This window comes from Molothrus ater, chromosome 1, assembly GCF_012460135.2.
Source record: "Molothrus ater isolate BHLD 08-10-18 breed brown headed cowbird chromosome 1, BPBGC_Mater_1.1, whole genome shotgun sequence".
Taxonomy (NCBI): domain Eukaryota; kingdom Metazoa; phylum Chordata; class Aves; order Passeriformes; family Icteridae; genus Molothrus; species Molothrus ater.
Genome location: NC_050478.2, coordinates 93,697,995 through 93,718,274, shown reverse-complemented (window position 1 = coordinate 93,718,274; position 20,280 = coordinate 93,697,995). Strand labels below are relative to the sequence as shown.

At 40.5% G+C, this 20,280-nt stretch overlaps 1 protein-coding gene across 6 annotated transcripts in view; it reads right to left on the bottom strand.

Moving 5' to 3' along the window:
• The window catches only part of MBP (myelin basic protein), a 110,636-nt gene extending 100,539 nt beyond the window's left edge, over positions 1 to 10,097 (bottom strand). The window contains exon 1 of one of the 6 annotated variants that reach the window (XM_036397270.2): positions 10,018 to 10,097. The gene's annotated coding sequence lies outside the window, so the exon portion shown is untranslated. Of the gene's footprint in view, positions 1 to 9,639; positions 9,657 to 10,017 lie in introns of those variants that run through there. The other 5 variants (XM_036397287.2, XM_054517468.1, XM_036397284.2 and 2 more) reach the window with 5 other exon arrangements.
• Between the last annotated feature and the right edge of the window lie 10,183 nt (positions 10,098 to 20,280).

Genomic DNA, 20,280 nt, shown 5'->3' with positions numbered 1-20,280 from the left:
ATCACTAGGAAATAAAACATCAGAGTCCAAGCCTACTTTCATTGTTTGTTTATCTACTCCCACAGTATGTTCTGACATATGCCTGCTTGCAAGTCATTTCTGGGCATATTAAGGAGAAGATGGTCATTGGGAATCACCAGGATGGATTTACAGAGGTTAAATCATGCCTGACCAATACGATTGCCTTCTGCCATAAAATGACAGGATTTGCAGATGAGACATCACTGGTGTCACCCACCTTGATTTCAGGAATACTCAATCTCTCCTGCAGCATCACTGCACCTAACCTGATCCAAGTTACAGCATGGATGGGTAAATTACCAGCTGATAAAAAAGCCCAAACGCCTCTCTCATGAGGCTCAAACAGCAGCTCTTGATGGTTCATAATCTGACCATGGTTACAAAGTGAATAGGTCAGGGATCCAATCCTGTTCAAATTCTTTTACAGTGACCTGGCAGAGCACACAGCAGTCTGCAAACACTGCTGTAGAAAACACACTGGAGGGCAGGGTTGCCATTCAGAATAACTTAGATATGGCCAACAAAAATGTCTTGAGACCCTAGCCTGAAGACCAACTTACTGGGGAGCAGCTCCCCTGAATACAAGCTGGAGGTCCAGGCAGGCCATGAATCAGCCCTGCAGCTGGCAGCAAGGAGAGCTAACAGCTTCCCAGGCTTTGGAAATGGAAGAACAGCCAGTGGACTGAGGGAAGCCATTGCCCTGCTTCATGCACAATCCACTTCTCTGGTGTCTGCACTACCAGGTCTGCTTTTGGATCCACATTATGAAATGTCAACAGGAGCAAGTTCAGTGGAAGGCCACAAAGACAACTGTCAATTGAAACACACGTCCTGTGAGGAGAGGCTGAAAACACTGGGATTGTTCAGCCTAGAGAAAGCTTTGGAGCACATAGTATCAAATTTTCAATACCTAAAATAAATTACAAAACTGATGAGGCCAGGCTTTTTGGCAAGGTGCATGGGTGCAGAACAACATCAGCTGTGATCTGGGAAGCTGTAAATACGTATTAGGTAAGGGGAAAAGAAACACAGTCCCTAATGACAGAATATAAACTGCAGTTAAGAATTCTGAGTAGCTGCTACTCAGTGCTTTACCACACAACTCCATTAAGACAAGGAGCATACTTTTGTTGTTGCTGTATGCTGTTTGTGGCCTTGCTAAGGCCTAATGGACAAAATATTACCCACAGGGATGAAATATGTAAGCCATTTATAATAAAAGGCCAATTATGTTGCAAAGTAGTTTTCGTTACTTCTTTTTCACTCTTTCCAGGGGAATAAAAAAATTATTACTTGTGGCTATAATTTCAGCCTTCACTTGGAATCAAATATCTTCCTACGGTGTTTTCATTAATAAAGAAGGTTGTGGCATTCAGGAGTTAGAATTAAGAGGGGGAAAAAAACCAACCAACCAAAAAAAACCCCAAACCGAACAACCAAACCACATACACAGTATTTTACCACTGGAGGAGGAGAATAATGGAGTATTTCACAACCTACCCTACAGGCTGGCCAAAGTTTAAGATTAGCTTTTCAACACTAACAGCCCTGCACTCAGTTGAAAAGCACCTATTAAAATTTCTATTAAAGCAACAATTTTTCCATGTGAGCCTATTTCCCATTTGATAAGAGTATCTTTCTGAAGTACAAAACCAAAGCCAAATTACTGCCTAGCTTCCAGGTGAACAGCACTGAGTCAGACTATGCTGAAACTGTGAAAGCTGTGCAGAAACTTCTGCATCTCTTTTCCAGGAACAAGTCAGGGCAAAGTAATAGTACAGATAAAAGATAATACAAAATACAAGTCAGGGAGTTTCTATTTGTAGAAGCTCCACACTTCAGTGAGAAGTCCCTCAGTAGCTTCCAGTATTTGAGAAAAGAATCTAATAGTAAAAGACTCAACAAGAGCCAAAGCAGAAGATAATTGCAATTGTTCTCCTTTAAGTCAGTCCCAATTATTTGAGCATGTATATTAAGCTAAAAAACAGCTGTGAAAAAAATCCATCTTCTTTCTACTTTCAGAAAAATAAAAGGGGACTTAATTTTAAGGCTGACTTAAGGAATGTGGAAAGGTTCTACTTGTATCACCAATTTTGTTACTATATGAAGCACAACAGGCAACTACTTTCAAAACAGTTTGCCACTGTTCTTCAGACAGCCCTCCAGGCACTGTTTTTTTCTTTTTAGCTAACCAACGTAGAGATGAAAATGCCTGCTGACTATTTTTCAGTGACCATTTCACTGAAGAGACAAATTAAAATGGGATCACTGTGTAACTTGATAGTGGATTTTAGTAATTCATGGGATTATGAGTTTTACTCCAATTTAGCTCTCTAGAATGGTGAGAGCTATCAAAACATTCCAAATGCAACACAGTAGGGATGCAAAAGTTTCCTATTACAATGATTATATCATTCTTTATGGATAAGCTACAAGGCACACACCAATCCCCAAGGTTATGCTCTGTATTGTTTCATCAGTATTTTATCCTATACCACAGAACTACTGGAAACATAAGCCAGCTATTTTCCTTCCTTTGGTTTCAGATTTTGCTGTCATAATTTTCAGTATAACAGGTCCTTTCTGGACACAAACTTGTACAGCCATCCTCCACAAAAAAAAAAAAAACAACCCCAGCACACGCATAAATCTGCCATAATTTCTTCTGTACCTTCTTAACGCTCTAAGGGACAAGTATAGTATTTTATTTTAATCACTGTAAGTTCTGTCAGATAATATTCCAACACTACTTTTTGTCCAGAGAACTAAAAAGATCTGACAAGAGAGTTTAACTAAGGACTCATGTTTTTAGAATTAGAAGAGAAGAGCAATGCTGACATCCAGGAAACAACAGTGTTGGAGAAGAATAATTGAAAAGCATTACAATACTTTAGAAAACATCACAAAGCAATGTTTTGCTATTAACCATGAGGTATTGTGGATGATATGGAACTGCCACCCCCAGAAGCTGATGAGTCTTTTCCGAGATGAACTGAAAGTCTGTGTAATTGAGGGATTTGTCACAAACTGCAGGAATGCTTCCTGGGATTCAGTACTGTAGGAAGCCAATAGAAGTTCTAAATATACACACATATTATTACATATATTAGTCAGGAGGAAATGGCAACAAGCTAGGGGATATGCTGATGAGACACAGGTGTAGGTACAGATTTGAAGGGCAGAGGACAGTAACAGTTGTCACTGGGATCTGCAGAATTGCTGCATTTAAAAAAAAAAATAAATTCTAGGCTTCATCTTCAAGGCACTAAACCAGCCTGAGGAATGAGAGATTTGGCCACCTGTGCGGACAAGCTGAAAGGGATACAAAGTGATACTGTTAGGTTGGTGAGGAAGAAGATCTGAGAAGACAGCAAAGAGCACCTCTACCACTTAATCCAACCAGCCTGAAGCCACCCTACCTCACTTCAGTTTATCCATCTGAAATCTATCAAGGCAATCTAGGAAAGCCAATGATAAAAATTACAGGCTATATTGGAAACTCTGATTTTACTGTGGCAGTTTTAACACCTTTAGTCCAAAGATGAACAAACCTCATGACTGGCCTTCTACCACCATACCACACTTCAGCAAGACCATGCCCAGAACAGATGAAGCAGCTGTACACTGTCCCCTAGAAGGCCCTTGAATAACCAGAATACAAGTGCCTTCTCATCTGGAAGGTATCACAGCCCAATTTGTAACTGAAAAGAAACAAAAACCCGAAAAACTGGCAGGGCACAGACAACGCAACGGCTGTATTTCAGGACTTTTCCAATCTTCAGAGAAAAAAAATACATGCCCATTGAGATGACAGGCTGTTATTGCACTACAAGAGTCCTTGATCTAACTTAATCCACATACAACCATTATTTTTCATGGTCTTTCATGTATTCACAAGACCAATCAGAAAAACTGGTTCAAAAATGCAGCCAGAATGGCTTTATATGTGTCTGGTAGTACTGATCTCTCACACTGAAAAGCCTCTTTTATAAGTATCTGAATTCCAAGTATAGCAACGAATTGTCCAACTGCATCGTTTTACCTGAATTTTGGGACTTCCAAGTACAAAGATAAGAACAAACAGATTTACAGTTGTGGTCCTGCAATTGCAACTCTTTAGCAGAAGCCAAAGATAATGCACCAGTTAAACATATTAAAAAAACACACTACATGCCTGAATTATTTTAGAAATACAACTTGGTTTGTATTTGATTTTGCTTTCCCTCCCACTTTCATAAGAGTTAAACACTAGATCCCCACAGCTGTTAACTTCACCAACCTGGAAAAACCTGAATTCAAACATTTCCAAATGTTTAAGCTTTCTCAAGTGTTCAAAAAAATAAATACTAAGAATTTCAATTACACACACTAAGAAATTTTACAAGTGTAGGAACAAAATCCAAAAAAAGTCAGAATTAAAAAACCTCTTTCCTTCCAACATGCAAAACAAACCTAGTACAGCTGATACGTTGATCAAAAATTGCTCAAATTTTAAGAAAAATTAATATAAAACCTGCTATTTTACCTTCAGTCATTGTATATTTATTAAAAAAAAAAGCTCTGACTTGATCAGTCTTTTCAGACTTGAAAAGAAAAAAATTTTCTTGTTTCTCCTCTTTGAAAGGGCTTCCAAAAGCTCCAGGAAAAAAATAAAAGTAAAATAAAAAGCAATATTTAGAAAACTAACTTCCGCACTGAGTTTCACTTCAGGACAGAAGGAGAAAAAAAAAAAAACTGTCCATGTTATTTTTTGTTTTTCTCTCACGTGCCTTTTGTGTGGGCTTTCCTGGGTTATGTCCAAGATTTACAGCTATTCCAAGCAACAGAACTGGGATTTCACAGTTACTGCAACTGATGCAAGAAGCCTCACAGGAATTATCTCACTCTATATTAACCAGAGTTCTCCACTTATTTTTAACAGAGCATTTTGAGAAGCATAAAGCTTCTTTCAAAATATGAAAGCCCAAAAACGTTAAAATCTGAATCCTGTTGTCAGGAACTGTTTAAGTGTTTGCTATTTAGAAATTCTTTAGCTACTAATAAATGATCATAATAGATTCTGAATCCTTTAAATAGTAGTAACCTGTGTGTCAATCTCTACAAGAAAAAGTTAAAGCCAGGATGATCAACCTTTTACAGAAGGGTCAGTCTCTGGAAATGTCTCAAGAAGATGAGGTGTAGGAGATTAATGAAAGTGACTGATATGTTTCCCAAACATCTAGAAAACATGTTTTAAAAATCCATATCTAGAAAAAGTGCTTTAAAAAACCCAAAAACCAAACTCTGAAAACAGCTGGCAAAGCAAGAAAACATGAGTACAATTTCATCTTTAAAGAAGTTAGTAAGATTGTCAATCATAAACATAACATCAGAAATTATTTAATACTAGATCAAAAAGTTCACGTGATACAAGGATTCAAGTAGGAAAACATTTGGTACGTGTGGTGGTTAGACTGAAGAAGACATTTCTTCATGTGCTACTAACACAAGAAAACAACCAGAGAAATGAACATAGAAAATCCATAGTCATCTGAATGAAATTATTAAGTAAAGAAAATCTAAAACTGATTGTGACAAAGCCTTTATTCACTGTCACTGAATACATAAGGATAGGCACCATCACTGTCTCTCTAAGGGAAAGCAATCAATGAAGTTCTGTGCAACTCTTTCCCACCACAGCTTAGCATAACTATTTTGTCTAAATTCTCACATTGGCAAAACCCTTAGAGAATTGTGTTTCAATAAAGATGTGTGGCATCTTAACTTAGGGCTCAGTCAGCACCAGCATATTGTGCTCCTCCAGCTCAAATGCAGCACTCATAGGTTCTATCCTCAGGCTGAGAACAACCTGCCTGCAGAAAGATCCACACAGCCAGAGCCAGAATCAGGACTGAAGGCTGCAGTAACACAGCTCCAGTGTCATCTCCACTGCAGCCAGCCACTGCCTTGGGCAACTGCATTGGTCTCTCAGAGAGGAACCTGCTCATTTTACATCGATTCTTTCATTAGGTCCAAATCAAGCACTCTGTGCAGAAGGCTGGACAGCCTGGAAAGTGGACATTAACACAAGAAATATGCAAATAAAGTACTGGAGCCTAGAGTTATCTGTCTGAAGTTCCAGTTGCACAAGTGATTTGAGCAGTCAAGCTCTAAAGCACATACCCTTTTTCTGATTCTTCTTCCATTGGCTGCTAACTTTTCTTTTTAAAACACATAAATTCAGGCTTCTTCAGAAATTACTATGTCCCACTGATTTTCTTCTTGGAAGCATCTAACAATTCTGGACACCCTTCTGTCTTCAACAGGGTATTTTAAAGAATCCAGAAAAATTCCTGTTTTATGAAAGATTATCAGCTGTCTGTATTTAAAACAGCAGTTCCTGACCAGCTGCTCTTCATCACTGCTGTCCTTTATTTAAGAGCCTCACCTCAGAAACACAGATAACAGTTTCAACCTGACATCTTGCCTGAAAGAAAAAATATTCAGGTAATTAAACACCACAGGACAGGGCACTTTACCAACGATCCAGAAGACTCTGCTGTCCTTTAATCTGTGGCAGAGTTTATACTTCAAACCTGTATGCAAGAGTCTTAGACTGCAAACCTTCCAGCCTTCTCCTCATTAAACACGAGTTATGGTTTAAGTGTTTTAGCCAATAAATACCAGATTTCATCCATATTAGTCCAATAACACTGCTGACTGTCAAAAATTGTTATGTTCTCAAGTAAATTAAATTAATTAGTTCTGGTAAGTAAAAGTTTGAGCGAAATGGCCCAGGTTCTAATATATGAGCACCATTGTATTTTCACAGCTCTTCCTTTTGACAGGTAAGATGCTAACAGAAAACAGTAGCATTTGAACACTGAATGACTTCTGGTACTTATGCTTCAAGTAAGCATGAGATGTTTATTTCAGCTTATTCAGCCTTCTCTCACAGTTTATAATGCATTTCTTTCATCACACAAAAAATCATGTAGCAGAGCAATTAGAGCCTAAATTTATATGTTGTGTTTAATGGAATAAATAACCGAAGTGGCTATTTCAACCATATGGGTAATTTATATGAAGTACTGAAAAAAAAAAATCACAAAAAGAACAAACAAGAAATTTTTGGATACACAACAGCAGGGACACTCACTCGGGTTGCTCTCCTGCCTCATCCCACCAGTACCACTCCATGTACCTTCACGTGTAATCAAACACACCACGGACATTCATCTTCTCCAACTTTCAGAACTGAAAAGAACTGGAATCACGTCTCACTTATGCTATTGATTAATGGGGTGACCAGTGTCATCTTGGCTGTTCTCAAGACTTGAAAACAGATATAATCCTCCCCTGCATGTGCTGGATACTCTGAGTTGATTATGTCTAGAATTCTGACAAGCTTTAAGAAGGATGTAAGGCTCTAGGTGTCATATGGGAGCTGGCATCATGAGAAACAAATCCCAGTGTAAGAACAATTCTGTCATTAAATTTTTCATAAATGCACAAAATTAGGTAATTATAAATATGAAACTATTTTTAATTAACATACTCCAATTTCTATCATTAAGAGTCAGTGGTGAGCTGAAATTTATCACCCCAATAGTGACTGTAACATTCACTACCTTATTTATATTAACTATTGTGATAGAACAGGGGCTTTGAAAGTCTGTGAATATTATTCAGCTGTACAGAATGGCATAAACTCAATTTCTGTTCTTAATTCTCTACTTACAAATTCAGTGAAGCAGACTATATGTTGGATTCATGGCTTTCTCCCAACTCAGTGAAAAATAATTTGAATCCATTTCATTAAGGCACCACCCCTTTGCCTTTTTCTTTTCATTACAGATATCAAGCTTTATTTTAAATGTATTATCTCTGAGCCTAATGCATGAACACCACTTGGAAAATTAATATCCCTCAATATAACTCCTGTGCATGGGCCTTTGCAAACAAGAACTTGCCCTCTGACCATCTTATCAGTTATTAATAATGTCTGTAGAATGCTTCATCTGGTTGCCTGTTTCCTCAGAGACTGAAAAAACTACTGTATAGAATCAAAGAAGGAACAACAAACTTTGTGTTGGTCAAGAACAAAGGCAACACTTCTACCCATGGAGTGCTTTAGCCACAGCTGCCTGGAGGGAATATTCTAGGGAAGCATCAATGCAAGCTTTTCCTTTCCTAGTCCTCACTAGGCTCTACTTATACCCAAGAAGAAGCTTGGGTATAGCCTGGTATGGCATTGGTAATGTTCTCCTTGGTGCTCTTTAGAATGATTCAGAATGCAATCTGTAACAGACAGAGCCGATGTTACCCACAGTCCATGATGCTCAAGAACTTTGATGGACTCATACCAGTAATTACTGAGTGCCCTAAGACTATTTAAAGATTTTAGAGAACTGTTTCCTACTTGACTGCTGAGAGCAATCAAATCATTAACACAAACCAAGACTGTTCCCTTACTCTGTTATTATTTACCTTGACTGACAGGGAGCACTTCATCATCCTTCCAGCCAGGTGTTTCAAGCCTTTGTACACAACCAACCACAACCTACCAAGGTTAACTTGTTTGCATCTGTGAACTGGCAGTAATCCACACTAACAACATGATATTAGTCTCAGCTTTCTAGAAATGATTAGTGGATATAATAGAAATAATTCTGTGCAATATACATGCTATCACTCCTGATCACGTGAGACTCAATTCTGCTTCCACTGAAGAGGGGGAAAACTTCAGTTTCTCTGCAAGAATTCATTACTTTCCCAGTGTCTTCATATTATCTCAATCAACTTTACTTCAAACACAGCATCTGATATACTGAAGGGCAGAGGCAGTGCACACAGGAAATACTATCAGGATGGACCTACTTAAAATTACAAAATGCGTGTTTACATTCTTCCCAAGGCAAATCATGCAGCGATTTTTAAAAAGTCCCCACAAGCATACGAAGGCACTAGAAGTACAGCCTTTGCTATGGCCACAGCTCATCACACACGGAGACACAGCTACCTCAAACACCTCCAAGCCTGCCCAGCCCTCGCCCAGCCGTGGCAAGCATCAGAAGCACGGCAACTTCGAGCCGAGCCCAGCCGCGGAGGGCGGGAAGGTGCCGGGTCCCGTGGCGCTGGACAGGAGCGCCCCAGCGGCACCGCGGAGCCGCCCCGTGCACACCTTCCCCACGGAAACTTAAGGAAATCCCGGCAGGAGCCGGTGAGCGCCCAGCCGTGCCGGGGGCAGCGGTGGCACCGCGGCGAGGACAGCACCTGCCCCGCTCCTCAGCTCTCCGCCAGCGCCCGTCCTGCGCCGTGGCCCCGCGAAGTGGGGGCGAAAAAACCCCAACAAAACAAAACAGAAAAAGGAGAAGTTTTCCGTTCTGGTGTAAGGCTCCGGGCACGGCCGCGATGTGAAACCGGAAGGCACGGCATCCACTGCTCCCCGGCCTCCCGCCCGGTTATGTAAGGCACGGCCGCCCCGACGGACGGGGGAGCCCCGCGCCCCTCGCAGACACCTGCGGGGCTCGGGCAGCAGCGCCTGCCCTCCCCGCCGTCCCCAGCACCGCTGGCCCGCTCCTCAGGCACCCGTCCCGCGGGCGGGATCCCTCCCCGAGGGAGCCCGGGGCCACCTACCGCTGCCACCTGCCCCAGGTGTCCCGCAGCGCCGCACCTCCTCCGCCGAGCCCCCTCGCCTGTCCCGCCGAGCAGGACGGGACGCGGGCTCACACGGCGAAGAGGAAGAGAAACAAGCCGAGAGGCTGCCCGCCCTCCGCAGCCCTGGGGGAGCTGCTCGCTCGGCCGCCTCCCTCCCCGGAGCACAACAACAACAAACACGGCGGAGCGGAGCGGAGCGCAGCGTGCGGGGCGGGCACAGCCCTGGGGCCGCCGGCGGCGGGGGGGCCCCGGCTGCCCCTCTGCCCTCCCCTCCGCGAAGCGCCCGGAGAGAAGAAAAGAAAAACCTCTAAAAATGATAATTATAATAATAATAAAAAAGAGTTAATCTTAACGCACCCAGCGTATCCTCCTGGGCTGCGGCGCTCCAGGGGCTGCATGCAGCGGGCGGGGGCAGCCAAGGTGCGAGGGGACCCCGCGCGCACACCGGGAGCGGCGGCCAGGTGAGGGGAGAGGCAGGGATGGAGCAGGAAGGAGGGAACCGCCGCGCCGCGCTCAGGAGCGCGCGTGGGTCCCTCCCGCCGCCACACAGCCGCGCCTCCTCCGGCGGGCGAGCCGGGAGCTGCCCCCGCTCGGTGTCGGCGCCGTGTGGCTTGTTGCCTTGCTCCTTCCCGACCCCAGCCCTCCCCTTGGAAGCCCGGCGGCTGTCCCCCGGTACCTGCGCGGGAGGTGCGCCCGGCAGCCGCGCCCCGCCCGCCCTCCCTGGCAGCCGCCGGCCAGCAGGAAGGAGCAGCGGGAGAGAGCGCCCGGAGGCGGGCAGGGAAGGGCAGGGACCCCGGGAAAGGAGGGACAGGCCCCATTACCCCCCGGGGCTCCAGCTGAGAAAGGGACACGAGTGGCTCTGGACCACTGAGAGCTGCGTCCCGCCACGGCCTCAGCGAGGCGAGCGATCGCAACCTACCTGTCTGTCTGTCTGTCTGTCTGTCTGTCTGCCTGCCTGCCTGCCCTGCCCGGCCGGGGCTGGCTGCCCTCTCGGGCCCGGCTGCCCTGGGCCGGGAACTTCCTCTTATTACTGGGTTTACTGGCATCCTGATAAATCCGATGCCCGGGGTTGGCGGGAGGGGTAGGCAAAGGGACCTGCAGCTTTAAACTCCAAGTCACACGCCCGCAACAGAGACTCGGTATCGCCGTGCTCTGCCGAGCCCGAGCCCCACGGCCCATCTCGCTGTTCCAAAGGGAATTCCACGCTGCCCCATGGGCATCCCGGAGCCCAGGACCGGCTGTGACTTTAGCGCCAGGCACAAGCAAACTTCAGCCACCTTCGTGGAATGAAGCTCCAGAGCGCTACCCCCGGGGGTCGGGCTGTTGGGAGTTCAGAGGGATGAGAAACTGCCTTTTGCGTTTCATCCAGCATTTGGGGGCAGTTCTCTTGCTTGAATACTTTAGGCAGTGCTTCCATTCAGTTCAAAGATGCAAAAGTACAAAGTAAATTTGTAATTTTTTTTGTTTGGAAATTTCATCGCTGATAAGCATATCTGTTGCACCTGCACCATGTTTAAACCTCTATAGACCGAGATTTATAGCTATACACCAATTTCTCATTATGTAGACTTTTTTTTTTGTCTTGCTATTCATCTCTAAAGATGGAGGAGGTCTTAGAAAAATATTTTGGGCCATATTAGAAACTCTATGTTTTCATGAATAAACAGTTATTTGTATAAATAATTCCATTGTATAAAATGTTCATCCTAGCTTCCTAATTCCTTACAGTGCAAAGTGAGAAGTTTACAACATTAGTCTCTATTGAATTTGTAGAGTACTGTGCAGACAAAATGCTGGAGTGTGAGTTAGAAAAGGTCACAGAAGGAAGGAAGGTTTGCAGAGGAAATGAAGAGGCGGAGTATCACCATTATGAGCAATTCAAAGTCTGGGAATTTTATGTTAAGGATACATGAAATACTGCTTTGAATCATCTCTCTCCTCACACTTCTTCACTAGCAGAAAAGTATCACTTCTTTTCTTGGAAATTTGAGGAAGATACTAAATGAGTTTGATACTTTAGCTTTGTGTAGTTTTAAACAGTAACTTTGGTAAAAAGCATGATAAAAGAAACCAATATTTAACAACTTTAGGAAACAACACTCAATTTCAGAGTTCGGGTGGTCATCTCTGTCTTTTCTTGCATAAAAATCTCAGGGGAGAATTGGATCCAAAAATCTCATCTGATCACACCCTCAGAACCCAGATGAATAAATTATGGTAATCAGTTTAGAACCCAAATCTTCCCTTCTTTGATATTATATGTAGGTTTGAGCTAGAATAATTACCCTTTGGGCAGTGGGTCATGTATTTACACATGTCAACATCTTTACCTACAGATGTGCATACAAAAAATATATATTTATATATGTGTGTGTGTTTCTACATTCAGTTATGGATGTGTACTAACTCTGTTGAGGCCTAAATGTCTATGAAGGTATGAGGAGACTCACAGTTGCATAGTGTGCATTGTCATACAGTAAATGGGAAAGAAAAATTTGAAGAAATCACTGCCCTTGCACAGCTGTGTTACCTGGCATAGCTGCAACATCTCTCTCTTAGTGTGTTGAACATCTCCCTGCTGTTCAGTTTGTAGTTTCCTCTGTTGTTCCAGGATTTTTGTATGTAAGCAGATGTCAGTATGCTCAATTGCATAGACAAATTAAACTTCTGTAAAAAACACTAGAATCAGTCGACAGCACTGCTAGCTAGAAATGTAGACATTCTGATTTGTTCCTTGTAGCTCTGCTACTAATGAATGCCAGCTCCTGGAAGCACTTAATGATGAAAGCAAGTGCATATGTTCAGCAGCAATGTGCCCACATCTACAAAGCCTGTATCATTTTGTCTTTTGTTTGCTTCCTTTTGCAGGGAGAAAAGAAAAATGTCACCTTCTTCTTAAATACTCCACATGCTATTTCACCCCTGGTCTTTGGGCCACTGTAAAGAATTCTATCTGAATAAAAGACAGTATGAAAACAAATGTCACAGGAAAATTAATCTTGAGATTTTTTTTGACATTCACTGTCCATGAAAAAATTGCTTGAGTCAAGTATGAAATGTTCCTTTATGCAAATCATAGAAAGGCAATGGAAGGAGAGCAGAATTTGCATAGTCTTTCATATGTACTTTTATACTAGAATTGCCATTTATTATTCTTAATGAGAAGCAATTGACCTTGCTGGCCAATGGCTTGGCCTTAGTAGGAAAACTATAGTTTGTGTGCAATAGCCTCATAATGACCAACATCATACAAACTCAGAGAAGGATTTAATTAAAATTCATGGAGCACTATTGAATTAAGATGAAAGAACAGCTATTTGCTTTCAGGCATTGAAAATGGCAAATGTTGTAATGAGGAGCCATCACTGAGACAGTGGAGATTGCCGATGCAAGATTAACGATATCAAGCCCTACATGCAGATGAAACATAATCTGGACCTAATTAAGGACTCATTTGAAATTTTTCATGAATGGACCATCAGTGAATTCCAGATGACAATAGTTTAATTTAAGTCTTAGAATCAAATCTTGATTATAAAGACTTAGGAGGTTGCTGTATTTTCACAAAACCTTTTGTTATGTGTGAGTCCTTAAAAATAACAACGCAATGCTTACCCTATTTTTATGAGTAGAATCACACAAGTTCTTGATACTTTTTTTTCCCAAGAAGACTCTGATACAAGAGCATTGTCTCAGCAAGTTTTTGAGTAATGTCAGACTGTTTATATAGGGAAACAGAACACCATTACCTGCAGATGCTGAGAACTGTCACAGACTGGGAGTTATGTGTTAGCAGTCAATATATTTCAAAGTTAGACTAGAATTCCTAGTTAGGAATTTTCTATATGGTCAGGGTGACTAAACTTTAGAAGATCTCTGCCAAATATTTAGAAAAATGGCTCAATGTGTCCTTCTTCAGTAAATACCTGTGAAAGGGGCAGTTAAAAACCCACCATTTCTGAGTCTTAAAAAAATTTCAGTTTTGCTTTCTCAATGAACCTTGAGAATTGGGGTGGTGTTCTGCAGCCACAAGGGGACAGACCCTCTTGAAAAATCTTGTCAGAACTCACAGTTTCTTACTAGCCATGGGTATCAAGGCATTGCAAAGAAAATCTTTCTACTGGTAAATTGTGATTACCAACTGGATGAATCAGCAGTGGATGAAGGACAATATAATAGATATTGACAGTCCTTGCAAATGTGATATATCCTTGCCTGAATGAGAAAGAAAAGCAATTGTTTACAGAAATACTGGCATTTAAAGAGCTGAGTGATTGTATTTTAGAGCAAAAATAGCCTATCAATGATCAAACAAGAATTTTTGTTCCAAATTGTTGACCTAAATATTTGTCTTCAGATTCTAAAGCATTGTTCGAGGTGAGCATTATTTTTATGACACCACCAATACCTTGTTTGCAGGAAAACATTGAAAAGCAGTTGTAGTAGCACAGGACAGTGAAGATGACCATAGCAGGCTACCAAACTCATTTTCTCAGTTTTCTATTTTTTTTGTCTCTGTCTAATCTTTGCCTCTGACAACCCAGTTTTCTGTGAAACTGATCATCTTGCAAGTTATTTCAAACACATCTCATGTACTGCTGCAATATAGGTCAAGGAAGTCCTATGATAAAAGGAGTTTTTACTCTTCTTTTTCTTCTAACTTGAACACTCCAGCTAATGGAAAAAGTTTGTCAAAAATATTTGATGTGTTCAAGTGCTGTTAAGAACATTCCCATGTTTCTGCTCTTCACTTCATCAGTAGAGAAAACATGCCTGCTGTGTACAGTTAATTTACAAATGAATGAGTAGAAAACAAGCCTGTGTATAAATACCTCTTCACTTATACAAATTAAAGTGTCTGTATTCTCAGTAATTACTTACAGATGCATGCACACACAGAGATACACATAAATTTGATCCATTTCTATCCCTCTTTTTACAACACACGCTAGAGTGGTTTAGAGGTTTCTGCGGGCAGATGGAAAGTTAACTTCAAGAGAGACAGAAATTAGTATGTACAGGACTACCTACTGTGAACCTCTGTCCTTCCCACCTTCCCTTTTTTTGCTTATTACACCTTGGCTCTTATGCATGTGCTTCAGAGCTGGGACTTCTCTCTGGGATGACCAGCACAACACTTCCTCTATTTCAGTTTAGATGCTTTTAAAATAACAAGCCTCACTCAGCTCAGTGCCAGAGGAAGTTCTGTCTCCATCCGTTTTCTCAATCCATCACCTGCTGTGTGTTGAAGTACTGGTTTGTTTCTAGTGCCAGTTCTCCAGCCATTTGGAGAAATTACCTTTATTTCAGAGACGTGAAATATCTAACTTCCAGTCTTACTGAACTTGGAAACAAATGTAACAGGCAAGGCTGTCCAGCTAAAAGTCCTTTTGCATTTTTGTCATGAAATGAAAAAAAGAGGAATAATGCTTTTGTTCAGTTTTAATAATGAAGATTTACAAGTACCAGAGTGAAAGTCTCCAAAAGGGGTAATTGGAAAAGAAACCAGGCTAGAACATAAAGACAGATTTAGCGTGCCTACTAACAAGAATGATCGCCTGGCACTCACAATTAAGCAACTTTTTATTATTCTCTATAAAATCATAAGATTTGACCTTCCAAGTAAATTTTTGTAATAAAAGGGGTATTAAAATACATGATAAAACCTAATAACAATATGATTTTGTTTACTATAGCATAATCCTCGAAGAGAAAATCTGTAAAAGGCTAAGATTTGTATTACATGCAATTTGTGACCATTAGCTCTTGAATTCAGTGCAATTTAAATCACAGAATATAGATATGTCTCTACAGGAGAATCTAATGTGTGCTGAGATCAGTTTTACACTAAGTAAAACATACTCCTTAAAACTCAAACATGACAGCCATCATTATAGTTTCTCCTGCTGCAAAAGAGAGAAGCTGTATTCTCTGTGTGGGCAGACATCTACAAAGCTCTGCTTTATTGCAATTCAATGCCTTTCCAACAAGAGGAAGTCAACCAGCCTCACACATAAAACTTACTCCAGAATGCCTTAGCACAGCTGCAGCAGTATCAGCAGAGAAAAAGCAGAAAACATTTTTGATAACTGAACTGGGGCCTTCCCCTTCACACTACAAAATACAATCCCCTACTACAAAAAAACAATCACATTTTGCAGCTGGGGGTTAGCTTTGTAGAATAGGAAATCATGCAATTTTTCAAGTTTGCTGTTGCATAATCTAGGGGGATCTGAAAAAAAAGCAGTTTTCTGTACAAATCTATGCAAAGTGTACAATTATAGGGCATGTAGTTGCTTGCACTGCTTTCTGTTTTCCCTGCTGGGAAATACTTTTCTCTTTCATACATGGCACTGTGCTAACCACTCTTTTATCTTTTCTTTCAGTTTAGCAGATTAAATAGCTAGTGCAGTATACATAAGAAAGAATTTTATCAGCTATGCTTACAGTGCTTGTTAATGGACTGCACATAACTTTTTTCTGCTACTGATTTCAGCTCGAGTTGTCAATGTGTAACATTCCCTCCCCCTAATTCTACATTTGCAAAGTGGGCAAGTTATCCAACTGAAGATGAGCAACAAAAGGATATTATTTGCACCTGTGAAGTTTGTTTTTAGAAAGGAGGATACAGTATTCCTGCAGGGTGTCACTACAAAGGAAGAGGTCTAGAAAACATGGATGTCAGTAGCATTTTTAATGATTAGCCCAGAAGTATCCCAGTTTGTGCCAGAGAATGCCTGTTCTTGGTGATCTCTTCTGACTGGCAGGTATGGACTGACTTATGCTGTGGGATAAGCAAAGAGTCAAGTAGAAAGAGAGAGGCTTTCAGCTGCAGTTCATTCCTTTACTGTATGTGCTGCGTTGCTTAATACTTGAGTTTACCCCAGATTCAGACATGGTGGATGGAAAGATGAATCAAATTTAATCAGAAAAGTGCTTTGGATTTATGCACCTAATAAGCTTAACCATAATAAAAGATTGTTATTTGGACTGGCTGTGAAAAAAACCTGTAAAAATTAGAATGATGGAGAAATCTAAACCTATCAAAAAAGATACAATATGCAGTAATCACTGTCAATAAAGTTCTGATCTTGTGTCCCTGAACAATGGTAGATTGAACAGCATTGTTTTCAATTCCCTTCTTCTTTACAGTCACAATGCAACAATTCTCAACTCTGAAAATCCACAGCCCCCAAACTTTCAGACAATACATGGCTATCCTGGATGTTTCAAATGAGCTTGAGCAGGGTTATTGTTAACTTATGCCTCCACAGTCAATACTGGAAACTTCACCTGAGATAACTCTGGAATTGACCATGCCAAGTTTTCTATTCCTTGGCCAAAACAAGTGTAAGGTATGATAGGATGGTGCTACTTAATATTCATTTTAACCTGCATGGTAGACCTAAACTCTAAATACTAACAAGCCATGTGGATTTTTAGACATACATTGCAAAATCTAAGTTTACTTGCTTGTTTCTACATGAAGAAAGTAACTTTCTGTATAATCCTAGTATATGAAATAGATTAGGCAATGTTTTTGAGGTTTTAGGGAGGGGCATAGCCCAAATTAACTGTTTTCCCAAATCACTGAAATTTGACAAAATTTTAAGTGTCCAAAGCTGAGTCGTCCAATGGGTGGTAGTAACCACCTACCAATAATTCCAGGTGGGTCTGTGGTCCGTTTTGTTGGTAATTATGAGGTATTTTATAAGGTATTTGATATAAATGTATTGCAAAAAACTATATGCAGTTATGAAATTGCTAAATATATCCATTTCCCAAAATACACTTCTGAATAAATTTTAAAAGGTTCTCTGATCTCCGTCATAAAGAAAATGATGCCACTTCTTTGTGTTTAGTTGATTAAAATCTTAAAGGTTTCTCTTGAAGGTAAAAGAATAGGCAGCTCAGAGATAGCAGTTGTCTACCATATTCCTGTTTTTTCTATTTCTGATAAACTCTAGTTACTAGAATAAAACTTTGGTTTCATTAACAGAGAAAAATGTTAATAAATGGGAAATTTAAAAAAAACTAGTCAGTATGAAAGAAGGTGTCAGTATGAGGAGGTACAGGAGAGGAAGGTTTGGGCCCCTGATGCATTTCAACAGGGACACACCCTACAGTTGTCGAGATCCCTTCCTCTTTGATATGAGCTAGAGGAGAAAGGATGGCCATAAAATGGGTGAAAGGAGCCAGCTGAGAAAGGATGCAAGTAATTTAATAAGACAAGGTGAAAATTAAAATATTGAAGAAATGAAACTTTAAGTTATTCCTAGGTAGTGCCTTTATGAAAGGGTAAAAAAAAGTACTAATACTAATGAGAGGAGGCAGCAGTACTCTAGGAAATGGCTGCGGTTTACACGTATAACATTATTAGACAAGGGCTGACCCTGTAAATCTTCCAGTGTATGAAAGATTGTTATAAGCAGGTCAGGTAAGAGCAGAAAGAAGGTGGTTTCATTTGTAGCAAAAATGTTTAGAGATGGTGAGCACTAAATAAAAGCATGGGGTGAAGAACCAGAAGAAGCTCCAATGGCCTCAGACATGTTCTGTCTGCAGCACTGTGAGATGCAGTCAGTGCTCTCTCCTGGGGCTGCTTCTCCAGGCCTCTGTAGTCCTCAAACGGATTTGTAGAATTTTTGTTTAGTGGGATGAAACATCCGGTGTTCAATGCTTTAGAATGCTTTAGTTTTTCTAAACTAACGAAAGCGTGAATTGCACTCCATTGTTGTACAGCTTACACTGCTGTGGAAAGATTGGAATCTGATGCATCAGAAAGAGAAATGATGTAAACTGGAAACATGGCAGATTTCAAGGGAAAAAAATACTTAAAATGGAAAACAGGACCAAAAATAAAAAGCTAGTTCATTGTCTGCATGAAGTTGAATTTCCAAGAAGAAACAAAGTAAAAGAAAGCCCAACAGATGTTTTTGTGAATGCTTTTTAAACTTACTGTCAACACCTTCATTGGGAAACACCCAAATTCAATGAATAAGTGAGTTTGGAATTAAAGTGAATACATTAATAAATTCTAGAATATTTTAATAATTTTATTTAAATAGTCAAATCATAATGTTTCAGCCCAGAACATTGAGCCCTGTGTAACTGCTTGGAAAAAGTCTTTATAAATTAATAAACCTGTGAAGGCAAATATTTATGGTTATAAATAGCAATTATATAGTGATATGTGTAAACTATTGGAAAAATTTATCAGAGCTGAACAGCTGCCAGTGGCTGAAACTATCCCAGTAAAAATGCCAGTGTGAGGAGTTTTTTGTGGACTAGACTTATCTGTGGTTCAGCTTTAGCCCAAGGAAGTCTTTCTCTGAAAATAGCTCTGGTTTAGACATACTTATAATGCAAACTGTGCATATGTTGTTTTCAACCTTGTGTAAGCTTTCTTTCACATATCATAAACCATTGCACCTCTTTCACTAAACTTGGTGTTTGTTACAAGAGTAATTGTCGGCCCTGGCTAGGTTCCTCTTCCACAATTTTCCATCAAGCCCATTGAAAACCTAAAAAATATTCCAAAAGTCCTTAGAAGTTAATAAAACAAAGAGTGTTTTTCTAGATACATTTTAAACAGTATTCAAATCAATAAGTTTAATGATAAGTCCTAAAATAATTTCTAAACAGGTATTTTAAGATAATGATTAGAAAAAAAATGTTCATTCACTATACTTGGAAATTCACATTAATTTTGTTCTAAGATAAGTTTTGTGGAAGTTTATTTCTGTAAATTAGCCTGTGCTGGAGCATGTGCTGGTGTGTGTGCATGTCCAAAAAACAGCAGAAGACAATTGTGGGTTTTTTATTAACAATGTAGCTGGTGCATAATTTTTCCCTCAAGTGTCAGCATCTCACAGCATGAGAAAACAATGTATTCAAAAAGGACGTGACAGAGGGAAGAATATGAAAGAGTTCTACTGTAGAAAGACTACTAAGGAAAAATGTGATTTTCATGACAGTAATAGCCAATCAATCGTTGTTAAATCAGGTACATATTTAATACTACAAGGATCTTAAATTGAATACCTCTTTACATAACATTTGGTTTTACAGGTAACATAGAGTTCACCCCCATTACCAAAATCTGATGCAATAAAATTCTCTGAGTTGAACTGCACCAAAATGAGAGTTGACTGAATCTATGAAGTTAAAGGTCTGAAGACAGTTATTTTGTTACTGAGTATATACAACCCACTAAAACTGGCACAAATCTTTACAGGGGAAGGTAGACATGACACTGTCAGATTATCTGCGCCCTCAATTTTCCCTGTAAGCATCTGCAGAGCTCTGACTTTATCCTCCCTCCACTTGCTTTAATACCTTCAATTCTAATAATGCATATGTTAAAAAAAAACCACAAGCAAAATTCACCCACCCACTGCCCAAATGAGCACAGCCACCTGCAGCACGACTGCAGTTAAGCTTTCAGTGGACAGAGACAAATGCCAGGCAAGCTGACCTATAGAATTTGCCTGGTTATGCTGCTTCCCATCTGCCTGTGCCCATCTGCTGCCTTGTCCATTATTCAAGGTCCTTATAATAGTCACCATCTTTTGCTTCCACGTTTGAAGCAGCATTTAGCATGAAAAGGCCTCAGGTTCACCA